Consider the following 14,153-nt stretch of genomic DNA (forward strand, 5'->3'; position numbering starts at 1 on the left):
GCTTGCTCCCTAATCCTTCTGGACCTTTCATTGACCTGTGGGCTTGACCGTAGATGCCTCCGTGTTTTGGGCAGAGATTTGCTCACTGCTCTGGGGTCGCTGAGCCTCCACTTCTTTGGCCCCTAAAATGATGGTCCAGTTTGGAATCTAGTCTTCCCTCGAATGGGGAAGCTGCCCTTAAGCTGCGATTGAGGCCACCGCCGAAGGATACAGCCAGACACTAAGGAGTCAGCAGACCCTCCTCCACTTCGGGTGACCTCTCCCAGCAGGGCGTGCTTGTCATTCAGTCAAGGAGGGGTCAAAGGCCAAGGCAATCATGGCTAGATCTGGCCTCCCACCTTTTCTACACCCCAGGGTGTGTGTGTGTGTGTGTGTGTGTGTGTGTGAAGAGCACTGTACTGTGAGTCAGGAGACCCCCATTCTAGACTCAGCTCTGCTTCTCATTCACTGCCAGACTTTGGACATAGCCCCTAACATCCTGAGTTATCTAGTCTCTGGGGTCGAAAGGGAAACCCTGGTAGCATAGGGGTTAAAAGCTACGGCTGCTAACCAGAAGGTCAGCGGTTGGAATCCACCAGCCGCTCCTTGGAAACCCTATGGGGGAGTTCTACTCTATCCTATAGGGTCACCATGAGTCGGAATCGACTTGAGGGCAATGGGTTTGGTTTTTTGGGGGGGATCAAAAGGGGGCCCTGCCTGCCTCCAAGTGTATGAATGTAAATTGTGGCCTGGGAATGAATGAATGCCAGAGAGAATTGTTGTTGGTTGCTGTTGAGTCATTCAGACCAATGGGGACCCCATGTGTGCCAAGTAGAACAGTGCCATAGGGTTTTCAAGGCCGTGACCTTTCAGAAGCAGATCACCAGGCCTATATTCCAAGGTGCCCCTGTGTGGGTTCCAACTGCCAACCTTTAGGCGATAGTAGAGTGTTTAACCGTCTATGTCACCCAGTGCACTCGCTTTTCATACGCAAAGGACTGGTGGCTTTGGGCAGGGTTTGACCTTGACAGCTGGGGATGAGCGTGAAAATTGCCTGTGGGTTTTTGATGGAGCCCTGGTGGAGCAGTGGTTAAGAGCTTGGCTGCTAATCAAAATGTTGGCAGTTTGAGTCTACCAGCCACTATGAGTTGGAATTGACTTGAGGACAGTGGGTTTAATGCAAGGTATGATAGTTAAGCACTGGTGGTATGATAGTTAAGCACTCATCTGCTAACCGAAAGGTCGAAGGTATGAACCCATGCAGCAGTTCCTTGGGAGAAAAGCCCTGGCAATCTGCTCCCATAAAGATTACAGCCTGGGAAATCCTATGGGGCACTTCTACTCTCCTATAGGGTCACTGGGAATTGGAACAACAACAATGCAAGATAGGAATGGGGCTGAGGACATAGGAAAAAGAGAAATGAGTCCCAGTGTGTCTGCCTCCTCGGTTTCTCCATGGAGGCTGATCTTTCTGCCACTTGATAGAGCCTTTGCTGCTGAGGAGTGGGCTACCAGGGTTCTCGTTCCCCATCCTTCAGTGCAGCACCAAAGTGGTTCCAAAGGTGGGCACTGCCTTCTTTCTGTGATCTTGATCCCACTGGTCAGTGTGATGACTTTTCCAGTTACCTCACTGGGGCCTGTCAGCCAAGTCCCCTTCACTGCTTTGCCAAGAAGTAGCCTCTCTTCCTTGCCTGTTGGTGGCAGACACTGGGCCCAGACACTGGCCTCTTCACTTTCCTTCCCTGGCTCCAGAAATCTCTCCCATTTGCGGGCTCTGGTTCCTTGAACTTTCAAAGATAAATAAATAGTGATTGCGAATGGAGGAAGAGTGAAGGGGAATGGATTCCCCCAGCAGGAGCTCTTGGCAGGCAGGCAGGCAGGCAGCCTGAGATTGCATTCCTCAGGAAAAGGTCTGAGAATGGGAGCAGCAAGCACAGCCCACAGGCAGGGATCTGCCTAGCCAACCCTTCTGTTCACAGGCAAGGAAAACTTCTCAGAGAGGTCAAGCCTCTAGCCTGGGTCACATAGGTTTCTGTGGTTTCCTTTTGCTACATGAAGGCACTCAAGGTCTAGAAAGGAATTCTACTGCAATATCCAATATGATGGAGCCCTGGTGGCACAGCGGTTAAGAGCTCGGCTGCTAACTAAAAGGTTGGCAGCTCAAATCCACCAGCTGCCCCTTGGAAACCCTGTGGGGCAGTTCTGCTCTGTCTATAGGGTCACTATGAGTCAGAATCGACTTGATGGCAACAGGTTTTGTTTTGTTTTGTTGCACCCAATCTCAGGTGGAATAGGGACCAAATGACATTTAATGAAAGAATACTTCCCCACAGGTGGGAACGATATGCTTGGTGGAAACATTTACAAAACTTTATCTTGTCAGTCATGACTTTTGGCGTCTATACCCACCCAGGGAGGTAAATGGGGCAGAGGTCACATTCCCATTTTTTGGGCATGGATGAGGAAACTGAGTCACTGAGAAGGAAAGAGCCTGGAGCCTGGGGATAGGAACTCACCTTCTGATTCCTTTTTTTGAAAGTATGTGCGTTTTATTTTTGACCAATGAAATTTATGCTAAATAAGCTTTGGGAGTCTTGATAAGTAAAAAACTCCCTGAGATTAATCTATTTTGTATATTGTAGGATGCTTTTAATAATGAAAAGAATGGGTCCCAAGTTTATCAACTTCAGTAGTAGAATTTTTATATGCCTCATTGTCCAGAAAATAGGGCACGCTTGTCCAATTATAAATTATTTATTTGATGCGATTTTAACTCATTCCAAATAAACTGCTTCCATGTCATATTACACACAGCACAGGTAACCAGTTGCCACTGAGTAGGCTCCGGCTCATGGTGACCTCACATGTTCCGACTCCTTTTAAAGTGCTCTTTTCTCTGAGTTATTCAAATCCTTTAACATAGGAAGCTTCTTGGTTATCTGTCTCCAGGGTTCAGGGATGAGTGAGTTGCCTAGATCAAAATCTTTTGTGCCTTTGCTGGGTACTAGGAAGTCTGTTTGACAGGGAAAGAAGACTCGATTTAGTTCTTGACCTCAGGAACGCTGGCTAGAGAGCCTGACAAAGACACACTGGTATTGCGTGATAAGCTCTTTAATGGAGGTACGGATGAGGCTGAATTAATTCTGACTCGAGCTAGGGAGAGGGGGTGTCTTAGTTACCTAGTGCTGCCATATCACAAATACCACAAGAGCGCGGTTTAAAGAATAGAAATTTATTTTCTCACAGTTCGGGAGGCTAGAAGTCCAAATTCAGGACGTGGCTCTAAAGGGAGGGGCTTCCTTATCTATTTCAGCTTCCAGTAGCTGCCAGCAATCCTTGGCGTTCCTGGGCTTGTGGATACATCTGTCTCTGTTATCTGTCTTCCTCTTACCTCTGTGTCTATTCTGCTTTTTAAAAATAACTAAGAAGTGATTAGGCTTAGAGCCCACCCTACACTGGTTTAAGCTTGTTAACATAACAAAAGAAAACTCCCCTATTTCCAAATAAGGTCACAGGTACAGAGGTTAGGATTTCAACACATATTTTGGGCGACACAAATTCAGTCTATAACAGGGGGCTTACCAAAAGTTTTAGTCCGATATAGGGCTGAAGTGTAACTTGTCTGACTCTACCAGACCTTATCCCTAAAGAGTCTAGGAGCTCACACCCACTATTCATTCCCCTGCTGACCCATCCCCTCCTTGTCAGTTTGGCCCCACACCAGGGAGTGGCTGGAGCCTCTTGCTTTATTAGCAAGAGCTGAGGGTGGCAGGTGGGGCAATTATGAAGTGGGCAGTGACCTCCTCCTTCTCCTGGCAAGGCTCCCCCTCAGGAGACCAGAGCTACCGCTGGAGGACCCGCACAGAAGGAATGCTAATACCAATCGAGTGCTCATTACATGCCAGGTGCTTGTTTAATATTTTACAAGAATTAGCTCACTTAATACTCACAATGGGGTGAGGATGATTGTTTTAACAGACAGGAAAATGAGGTGTGAAGAAGTGCCTTAACAATAAATTGCCCAAGGGCATACAGCTAGTGAGTAATAGAGTCAGGATTTGAACTCAGGAACTCTGGCACCAGGGTCCAAATTTCTAACCACTTTCTAGGGTGAGAAAGGGCTCTCAACAATTGCCCCAAGAGTTTCACTTCCCCTTGTGGTTTTTTTGCTTTGATTCCCTGGCCCTCTCTGAGGCAAACCTTTAAAGACATCTACTTTCAAACCATAGTTGGTAGTAGAGCCAGGATTCTGTTCCCTTATTCTCCTAACAGAGTCATGGAAATCAGGAAATTTCCAAAGGAGCTTCACCACTAAGCTAGAAGAGATGAAGTGGTGGATGAAGAGTATCTGAAGACTACAAATAGGCCTTGTACAGGTATGAGAGACTCCAGTGGCTAACCTCTCCTAGCTCCAGGCCCATTCTCTTCCACAGTCTGTCTGAGGGCCCACTTGGGAGTTCACCTGTAATTCTTAGGTTTTCTAATGCCCTTGTGTGCCTCGCTGCCTTTCAGAGGCAGGATCTTAACAACACAGACCTGGGACAGCTGTGGATGAGATAAAAAGCTGTGGATGAAATATTGGGCCATAATAAGATGGATAATGCGAAGGTGACATTTCTCCAGGACTCCATTAGCTTAGAAAGACCCAGTGGAGGCACGGAGCCTGTGCCTCCACCCGCCACCCGCCCTCCACTCCCTCACCTTTCTCCTGGGATGGCTCTACTAAGCAGAACTCTGAGCTCTCTGTTGCCGTCTTCCCAAGGATGGATTACCCAATAAGCAAGATATGCAGTACTTAATTGTGCTTACTTACTAATCTGTAGTGCACAATTTTGCCTCATATGCATGTGAAAACTGGACAATGAATAAGGAAGACCGAATTACTGTCTTGGTAAAGAACCTTGAATATGCTGTGGACTGCCAGGAAGAACGAATAAGTCTGTCTTGGAAGAAGTACAGCCAGAGTGCTCCTTGGAATCAAGAATGGCAAGACTTCATCTCACATGCTTTGGACATGTTATCAGGAGGGACCAAGTCTCTGGAGAAGGACATCATGCTTGGTAAGGTAGAACCAAAAAAAAAAAACAAAAACAAAAACCCAAAACCGTTGCCCTCGAGTCAATTCTGATTTTTAGTGACCCTATAGGACAGGGTAGAACTGCCCCATAGAGTTTCCAAAGAGTGCCTGGTGGATTTGACTGCCAGCTTTCCAAAGAGCGCCTGGTGGATTTGACTGCCAACTTTCCAAAGAGCGCCTGGTGGATCTGACTGCCAATGTAACCACTATACCACGAGGGTAAAGTAGAAGGTGAGTGAATAAAAAAAAGACCTGTGACGAGATGGGTTGACACAGTGGCTGCAACAATGGGCTCAAACTTAGCAATGATTGTGAAGATGGATCAGGGCTAGGCAGTGTTTTGTTCTGTTGTACACAGGATTGCTATGAGTTGGAACTGACTTGATGGCACCTAACGAAAACAGCAACATGTATAAAGAGATTTATCTCAAGGAAATAGCTCACACAGTTGTGAAATACTTTCTTTTGATGCTTCCTGAATTGTTCAGTCAAGAGACTGTCAGTTTGTCGTTTTTTTTGTGGAGGCTGTTAAGTTCCAAATCTGTGGGTCAGGTGTCAGGTTGGAGGCTTCTTCTTACTCACGTGGTTGCAAAGACTGACAAACCCCAAATCAGCAGGTCAGGTGGAAGGCTGCTGGCTGACAGGGTTTGGGGAGCTGGTGAATTCCAAGATCTGTAAATAATTCGAGAAGCTGGACTATATGAAGAAGAACGCAGCACCAGGGTTGGAGGAAAATTCGTTATCAACCTGCATTATGCAGATGACACAACCTTGTTTGCTGAAAGTGAAGAAGATTTGAAGCACTTACTGATGAAGACCAAAGACTACATACAGCCTTGAGTATGGATTACACCTCAACATAAAGAAAACAAAAATCCTTATAATAGGACCAATAAGCAACATCATGATAGATGGAGAAAAGATTGATGTTGTCAAGGATTTCATTTCACTTGGATCCACAATCAACACCCATGGAAGCAGCAGTTAAGAAATCAAGAGATGCTTTGCATTGGGCAAATCTGCTGCAAAGGACCCCTTTAAAGTGTTGAAAAGCAAAGATGTCACCTTGAAGACTAAGGTGCACCTGACCCCAGCCATGGTATTTTCAATCGCATCACGTGCATGCAAAAGCTGGACAATGAATAAGGAAGACCAAAGAAGAATTGATTCACTGGAATTATGGTGTCAATGAATATTTTTATTTTATTTTTTTTTATTATACTTTAGATGAAGGTTTACATAACAAACTAGTTTCTCATCAAACAGTTAGTACACACATTATTCTAAGACATTGGTTAACAACCCCACAACATGTCAACACTCTCCCTTCTCAGCCCTGGGTTGCCTATTACCAGCTCAACAAAGAATATTGAATACACCATGGACTTCTAGAAGAACAAACAAGTCTGTCTTGTAAGAAGTACTGCCAGAATGTTCCTTAGAAGTGAGGATGGCGAGACTTTGTCTTAGGTACTTTCAGCTTTTTATCAGGAGGGACCAGTCCTTGGAGAAGGACGTAACACTTGGTAAGGTAGAGGGTCAACAAATAGTGGAGACATTCATCTAACTCATTCAACAAAGTGTTACTGACGTCTTAGTCATTTATTTAGACGGTATTTACTGAGCATCTACTATGTGCCAGATACTGTTGCAGGCACTGAAGAAGTAGCAGTGAGCCCAAAGAGCATCTGTGGCTTCATGGAGCTAAGATTATAACAAAGTGAGACAGACAACACACAAACAATAAATGTATATAATATGGTCAGTGGGGGATGAGATCAACAATGCAAAATTAAGCAGGGTAAAGAATGATGGGGAAGGCCCCTCTGGCAAGCGGCATTTGAGCAGAGTTCTCAAGGAACGAGGAAGCAGGACATATGGGTTTTAGGGGTCAGAGCATTCTGTGCAGAAGGAGCAGCAAGTGGCAGCAAGGTGGGAGATTATTTGAGTGTTTAAGGAGGAGGAAGGAGGTTGAGGTGGTTGGAGTGGAGTGAATGAGAGGGAGAGAAATACCAGCTGAGTCACAATGCCTTTTGACCTCATGTCCAGATCATGCAGGGCCTTGAGGATCATAGGGAGGACTTGGGCTTTTATTCCGAACAAGAAGAGAAATCATTAGAGAGTTTGGAAGGAGGAATATCTGATTTCAATTAGCTTTTAAATCATCTCTCTGGCTCCTATGTGGGACAAGTAGGGGAAGCAGGAAGAGAGCTAAGAGGCCAGTGCAACAGTTCCATCCAGGAATCTTGGACTAAGGAAGGGTTGGAGGTGGTAAAGAGGAGTTGGATCTGGCTGGGATATGTTTTGAAAGAGACAACCTGGATTTCCTGACACACTGCAAATTGGGTATGAGAACAATTTGTCAAAATTGACCCCTGGGTGTTTGGTTTAAGCTGTGAGAAGAATGGAATAGCCATTTACTAAGAGTCGGAATTGACTCGATGGCACTGGGTTGGGTAAGATGCAGAAGACACAGGAAGCGTAAGATTTGGAAGGAAATCGAGAGTTTGGTCAGTCACTCTGCTAGGTGCTGAGAATACAGTGATAAACAGAAAAGTCATGGCCTCTGCTCTCATGGGGTTTGGAGTCCAGTAGGGTAGGCAGTTATTGAACAAATAAGCACATATACCACTCTATAGTATTGCAAATTGTGATAAGTGTTGTGGAGGAAAGGGGGCCATTAGAAAGAATAGTGGGGACAGAGGGCCCCTAGTTTCCACTGGGGATCAGAAAGGCCTCTGAGGAGGCGATGGCCAAGTTGAGACCTGAAGGATAAACAGGCACTAGCCACCAGAGGAGGTGGGATGGGAGCAGTGGTGTGGTTCAGTTGCGGATCAATAGTGGTTCAGTGGTAGAATTCTCACCTTCCATGTAGGAGACCCACGTTTGGCTCCTGGCCCCAGGCGTAGCCACCACTATCCGTCAGTGGAGGCTTGAGTGTTGCTATGATGCTAAACAGGTTTCGGCAGAGCTCCCAGACTAATAGGCCTGGTGATCTACCTCTGAAAATCAGCCAATGGTAACCCTACGGATCACAGCGGTCTGATTTTGTTGTTCACGGGGTCGCCGTGAATTAGAGGGTAACTCAACAGCTACTGATGACGACAACAACCTCATAAAGACCAAAAAAAACAAAAAACCAAAACAAAAACCCAAACCTGTGGCTGTTGTGTGGATTCCAGCTCATAGAGACTGTATAGCACAGAGTAAAACTGCCCCAAAGAGTTGCCAAGGAGCACCTGGTGAATTCAAACTGCAGACCTTTTAGTTAGCAGCGGTAGCACTTAACCACTACCCCACCAGGGTTCCCCCAAAGCCTCACATGTGGCTGTTAGGCTGTTATTCTCTTCTCTTATAGATGAGGACGCTGGAACTCAGAGAGGTTAATAACTTGGGCAGGGTCACTCAGGGGGAGAGCTGGGGCCCTGGCCCTCCTGATGCCCCCTCCCCATGTTACCTTGCGCTGTCCTGGGCAGGTGTGGGCAGAGATGAATGTGTTGTCCTCTTTGTTCTCGGGAAAAAGAACCAAGTTTGGCCTTTGGTATCTGGTTTCTGAAAATAGCCCAAGCAATTAAGGTGTTCTTTGCCGTTCCAAAATAGCCAGGCAATTTTTGAATGAGAAACTAACTTGTACTGTAAATTTTTACCTAAAGCACAATAAATTTAAAACAAACAAAAGACCAAAATAGCCAGGCCAGTAGAGGCTACGCAAGCCCCACACCTGTGGAAGTAATTTCCAGAAGGGAGGGGGACAAGATGCAGCCATGAATTTTCATTGATTGAATTGGTCATAATCATACGCTAAGGACCCAGTCATGCATATTCATCGAGGCCCCAATGACTAAGGGGCCCTGGACCTTGGAACTCTCCCTGGGGCTTCTGGGATTGGTGAGAACATTCATACGTGGGACTGAGGAGAAAGGAAAAGCAGCCTTGTGTTGGGACTTCTCCCTGACCTTGCTTATGTGTCTCCTCCCTTGTAACCTTTCTGGTTATAATATGGTAACTGTAAGCACAAGTAATGATGTTGATGTGTGCCATTCTGACTCACAGAGACCCTACAGGACAGCATAGCAATTCCCCTTAGGGTTTCCTAGGCTGTAATCTTTATAGGAACAGATTGCCAGGTCTTTTCTCCCACGCCATTAGTGGGCTTGAACAGCCCACCTTTTGGTTAGCAGAAAGTGCTTAACTGATAGTCTCTGAATTTTGTGAGCTGTTACAGAGAATTAATGAACCACAGGGGCAATGAACTCTGGCAGGACGGAGTCCATTTATGCAGACCCAGCTCTGGGAGGCTGCAGGGGCAGTTAATGAAGAAGGGTAGAGTCCTTCTAGTTTGTGACCTGGTCCCGGGGGACTAGAGGGGGTGAGGGAGGGAGACCTGCTGGTCTGAAGTGCAGGGAGTTGTGCAGACTCCTGAGCCTGAAGCTAGTCCCCAGTGACCTGGCCCAGGGTGGGGATGAGGTCTAACCCCAGATGGTTCGGGTCAGAGAGAGAAATTGCCACGGAAGTGGCTGGCGACGAGGTGTGGCGATGTAGGCAGGCGAGACTTGTATCCGTTTCCAACTGGGAACTGGATTCATGCTGACCCTTGCCACGCGGTTAGTGATGAAGGTGGGGTTTGCCCACCTCGCCCGTTCTGTAGTGATGCGTCCTCGCACCTCCCCAACCCAGAGCGGAGACTCACACATCCTGTGCGCGCTCACACCACTCGGAGCACCTGAGTCAGCGCTGAAGAAAACAGAAGCGGAGAAAGTTGCAGCCAGAGAAGTAGGCAAAGACACAGACAAGCCTGGAGTTTGGGGTCATCCCCAGGGCACTGGGCCAGGTGGGGGCTGGGGAAGGTGAGGGGTGGGCGTGTGGCAGAGAGTCTGAGGTGGAGGCAAACCTCAAAAGTTCGTCCAGAGCGGAGCCTGCTTCCAGCCCTCACCACTATTTGAAAAAATTATTTTTATCAAAGTAATACATGCGGATGGTTAAAAAAAAAAATGGAACCGCGCGGAAGAACTTCTAATGAAAAGCCATAGTCCCGATTCTGCCCCCCGGAGGCCAGGCAGCTGCTTTTAACCATTCCTTTGCGTTCCTTGTTGCTGTTTGTTGAAGCAGCCACCGAAGGAGGCTTGGTACCTACCCTGAGCCATCTACTCTGTCGCCTGGTGGTCTTCCAAACCTGGCTTTCAGGAGGTTCCCCTTGCAACTCCCCAGCAGGGCCAGGCTGCTCTCAGAGCTGTGGGCTGGCCGGAGATTTCCAAGCCAGATTCTCTGGGTCACTGTCGCTCTCTCCCAGCACCCCCGCCGCCCTCCCCACGGGTCACTCCAGCTGATGTGGAGGGTGTGGGAAGCCCCTCCAGCCAGGCCCGAGCCTCAGTAACGCCCTCATTAACACACAGCTGAGGCTGATTAGCAGCCTGGCAGGGTGGATTTTTCTTTTAATTTGCTGGACAGATTCCCTTTGCCTGGGAACCATGATCCCCTTCGGCAGCTGTCTTCCTGGTGCCTAGCTGGGTCATGGGGGGTTTTGGGGGCTGGTCCTTTTGGGTTTGTCTCTCCTGTTTCTTTTCCTTTCTCCTCTGTCTCCCTGCTTTTCTTTCTCTGTCTTTCTGCCTCCTCCTTTCTCTCTGGCTTCAGGGTGCTGTGTATTCACTCTTGAAGGTAAAGGTCAGGCTCTGTGCAGGGGGCTGTGGGCTCTATTTCCTAAGACCTTTGTGTGCCAGCAGGCCTGTGGTTGCAGAGGGGGAGGTCGGGAGAAAGAGTGGCGACAGGAGCCCTCTCCCTGGGCCCATGAGGGAGTGTGGCTGTGTTGCTGGAGTCTGGGAGGGCGTGTGAGCCAGAGTATCTAGTTTTGGTTTCACTCTGGGTTGATTTTGCTGCTTTTATGCCTTAGTCTTCAGCTAAGTTTTTCAAGTTATGGGAAGCTGAAGGAAAGGCTTGGGTGTCCATGCTTGGCCAGCATGCTGAGTTAGCCTCATTTTATCAGCTATAATCAGGGAGAGACCCAAGTCTTGGGAACTTGGAGCTTTGGTTGTCCCACCCTTCTTGGAGGGTCCCCCTTCCTCCTCAGCCTTAGAGGGTCATATTTCATTTATTTAGGAAGCCAGCAGTTTTTCTGAAGGTCCTTATCTGCTCTGTCCATCAAAGCTCCACCCCTTTTCTCCATGGAGATTCAGACTCTAAAGTCCAAGGGAGCAGGGTCCATGGAATGGCTGCCCACATTTACTGAGTTTTTACTCCGTGCCACCGGCATTATCATATTCCATCTTCACAACAATGCTAGGAGGCGGTGGCTCTGAATATCACTTTTTACAGATGAGGAAATGGAGGCACTCAGAAGGTTAAGTATCTGGCCTAAGGTCATTTGGCTGTAAGGAAGAGATTTGAGATTCCAGTGCAGACAGCCTGACTGCGAGAGAGACTGTGCTCTGAAACATGTGCGCGCGCACGTGCTGGCGTTGGGGAGGGTCCACTTGGTCTCACTCCCTTCTGTGCTATAGCAGCAGCTCCCCACCCCCAGCACAGGCCACAGACTTTGACTCCTGCAATTCACCTTCCTATAAGCATGTTGTCGAACTTGCTGCATAAAGTCCTTTTGATGACTGGGCTCCTTAAGTGGACACAGTGAGAGCCCTGTTCCCTGTTTCCCACCCCTTGCCCCAGGCTCTGGGCCTTGACTCAGAGGGCCAAACAGCACCGGCTGCCAAGAGGGCCTGGGCCCCCGCAGGTGAGCAGAGCCACACAGAGACAGTAAACAGTACAGAGGCACACACTCAGGCTCAGAGGCAAGCCCGTGATGGGTCAGAAAGAGGCACACACAGAGATGCCTGTGAAGACTCACGTCCTGAGAGAGGAAGAAGGTGGCACATAGAGACCTACACCTTCTAGTTACAAGGCTGGGGCATGGAAAGAACCACACACAGACAGAACCATCTCCTGGCCCCGAGCATTCCACCAAGGGGCTGCCCTCTTGTCAGCGAAGGCCACCAAAATCTGTTGGGCTGCTGGAAATTCCTGCCCCATCCAATGGAGTTGATCAAAGTGGAAAAGCAAAATGTGCCCACTTTAGGGTTCTTCCTGTCACCAGTGGTTTGTGGGAAAAGGGTAATGAGGGTGATCGGAAAGACAGAGATAGGATACAGAGAAGAAGGATACAGAGAAGAAAAAGAGAGAGAGACAGTTGGGCTCCCAAATGGAGACATCCTCTTTTTTCCTCTCCAGGGTATGAGATGTTCTCCTTTAGGTACCAGCAGGAGGCAAGGACAGCTAGACTGGGCTAGGGTGAAATAGGGCTGGCTTGGATTGCAGATCCCGAATAGCGGCTCTCTGTGCACGAAGGTGTCTGTGGGGAGCCCTTGCGATTGGCAGCAGCTCTGTGAGCCTGCAGTCCAGCTGGGATCCCCATCCCAGAGCCCCGGCCCCGCCCGGCTGAGGAGTGCTGTTGGCAGAGGCGGCCTCATGCAAATCGCTGGCTTTATCTTCCTCACACGTTGAAACCATCAGGCCCCAGGCGCTGGACTGCAGCTTGCCTAACTCTTGTCAGTTTGAGAGACAAGACACGGAACTCTGTGCTTTCATCCAAACCGGACCTTCCCTTCTCGGCTCTCCACTTGCAGGCAAGGGGGGCAGGGGACCACCCCTCACTCATGCTCCCTAGGAGCCAATTTCAGAATGTTTTCACTTTTGTTCCTTATTCTGGTTTCCTTTCTGAAATGTCTGCGAGACCATCTCCACCGGGTCCCCTTGCTCCATCCTTATCCTCCAAAGGGAGTTTTGGTGGGCACTGCAGAAGCAGAGAACTCTGGGAGCCCCAGAGCACCGAGTGGCTCCATCAAAGCAGTGAGCACTCTTTGGTGCCTCATACTCTGGGGAAGCCAAATCAAAGGCAAACCCTGAATTCCTCTTGCTCACGGCCAATAAAACCTTGCTTCGTGCCGGCTTCCTCTGCTGAAATCAGATATCCTAGTAATAAACAAGTCCGAAAGGCAGGGAGGGAAAAGCTCCTGCTTCTTTCTTCTGATTAGTTTTTCTTCCTTTGAAAAAAAAGTTCTATGACAGGATGCCTGCCCCAGAAACCTGAGCAGAGAACTGCCTCCCTCTCCTCCCCTGCGCCCCTCCGTCCCCCCTCCTCTAGAATCCGGCCCCCCTCGGCTCCTGAAGGCTTGGGTGGGGCCTGGCGTCCCAAATACTAGACTGTTTAGTGAAGAACAGACCTTTACCGCCTGGAGAACTTGCCAGCTGACTAGGGGATAGCTGGGGTTCTCAGCCTTTGGCTGCTGGTGGTGGAGAGGACAGGAGAGTGGAGTTAGGACAAGCTGGGACCCCTTTTTTCTCATGTAACACTTCTGGATTGCTCACAGTACCACGGGGCTGTAAAGAGCCCTGTGCCTTCCCTGACTGTGGAGTCCACAGCTCAGAAAGCCAGACGAGGCAGGTCTTGAGCCATCCGAGGGGCTGGGAGCGCAGGAGGGTTTGAAGTTGTGTTTCTGGACCTGGCCTGGGCTGGCCTTGCTCAGCCTCTTCCCAGCCTTGTCAGTCCCAGGATAAAGGTCTCTCTACATGCAGCCTGTTGTGAGGGAGTGCCCTCCCCTGGCATGCTGACATCTCCCCCCCACCAAATAGGTTTTTCAGTGACTTTGCTGTCAGAGATGCTATTCTGTTTGTTTTTCCTTCTGACACTATCTCTCCGGAGAGTTTTGGTCAGAAGAATTATGTCGAGGCTGCAGATTGCTAGAGAATTGAGCCTAATGGGGAACAGACAGACAAGACACCTTTCATGTCCAGCCAAGTCCCCCCCGCCCCCCGCCCTGCCCCCTTCTCTCTCTCCTACTTCTCATCTTCCCTTTTTGGCTTCACAGTTGGCCCTAGTTTGTGCTTGTTTCTTCGGTACATCTGGTGAATAAGGTCACACATTGATTTTATTTTGGAGATTGGCAGCTGGGTCAAGCTTAGCTCCGAAAGCAGAGTGCAGCGTGGCTCCTCTGGAGGACGGGGTGGGGTGTATACTCGCACGGAGTGCATCCAGCTCGCGGCTTAGCGAGTGAGCCCAACACTTGGAGAAGGTGCTCCAGCACTTGAAGGGTGGCTTTTGCTCCTTGGTGAT

The sequence above is a fragment of the Elephas maximus genome, chromosome 22 (assembly GCF_024166365.1).
Source record: "Elephas maximus indicus isolate mEleMax1 chromosome 22, mEleMax1 primary haplotype, whole genome shotgun sequence".
NCBI lineage: Eukaryota > Metazoa > Chordata > Mammalia > Proboscidea > Elephantidae > Elephas > Elephas maximus.